Source organism: Microtus ochrogaster, linkage group LG4 (genome assembly GCF_000317375.1).
Source record: "Microtus ochrogaster isolate Prairie Vole_2 linkage group LG4, MicOch1.0, whole genome shotgun sequence".
In the NCBI taxonomy this organism is placed as follows: domain Eukaryota; kingdom Metazoa; phylum Chordata; class Mammalia; order Rodentia; family Cricetidae; genus Microtus; species Microtus ochrogaster.
The window spans coordinates 43,447,748-43,448,872 of NC_022030.1; the positions used below are offsets into that span (position 1 = coordinate 43,447,748).

A 1,125-nucleotide genomic window follows, 5' to 3' on the forward strand; every position below is an offset into this window, starting at 1 on the left:
TGTATAGTTTTGAACAGGCTAAGTAACCATTCTGTACCTTAGGTTCCTCCTTCCAAAAAAACATGAGAATAGTAATTCACTGATTAATTGGGATTCTGGATGAACGGTGAGAATGGTACTTGGTACCGTGGTGAAGCCTAAATAAATATTAGCCATGACTAGCTTTCAACTCTTGAAAATCACTTTTCTCAAGCAAAGCAGCTGTTTCCCAGTTTCTTCAGATGGGGTGGCTGGTTTTAGTATCTACCTACAGTGTTCCAGATGAGGACGCAGTCACAAAGGAGAACTTCATGGCATCTCCCAACTCCTGCCCTTTTCCCCCACCCACCCAGTTCTCAGCTGCTATGTAGAAGAATGTACAGACTACTCAGAGGTAGACAGGGCTGAGGGAAAGTAGAAAGATTCCGCTGCAGTTGTCATTGTCGCTATAGTTACCACAGCTCTGGGTTCTCAACCGTAGTGTATAAGGTGAAAATAAATTTAACAGAAGTCAGAGATACGAGTTTGGTCAGTGTGCCTGTCTTAGGGTTCCTATTGTCATGCAGAGACACCATGACCACGTCAGCACTTTTAAAGAGATATGAGTTTGGTCAGTGTGCCTGTCTTAGGGTTCCTATTGTCATGCAGAAGACACCATGACCATGTCGGCACTTATAAAGAAATATGAGTTTGGTCAGTGTGCCTGTCTTAGGGTTCCTATTGTCATGCAGAAGACACCATGACCATGTCGGCACTTATAAAGGAAACGTAATTGTGGTGGCTCCTTACAATTCAGAGGCTCAGTCTGCTATGGAAGGAAGCATGGCGGCATGCAGGCAGATGTGGTGCTGGAGCTGAGAGTGCTACACATCTTGGCTCAGAGGTGACGGGAAGGCAACTGACTGTTACACTGAGTGAAGCTTGAGAGAAAGACCTCAAAGCCCCCCCCCCCCCACACACACACAGTGACACACTTCCAGCAGAAGGTGTGGCCCAGATTAAAGGTTTACTTTACAGCCTCAAGGTCTGTCCAAGAACTTGTTCTGTAGACCAGACTGGTCTTGAAATCACAAAGATCCCCCCTGACTCTGCCTCTCAAGAGCTGAGTTTAAAGGTGTACACTGCCACTGACCAGCTTTTTTTTTT

The 1,125-nt window shown here is 45.8% G+C and overlaps 1 protein-coding gene across 1 annotated transcript in view; it reads left to right on the forward strand.

Moving 5' to 3' along the window:
* Window positions 1-1,125, forward strand: part of LG4H2orf80 (linkage group 4 C2orf80 homolog) — a 26,134-nt gene that overhangs the window by 22,956 nt on the left and 2,053 nt on the right. The window lies entirely within an intron of this gene.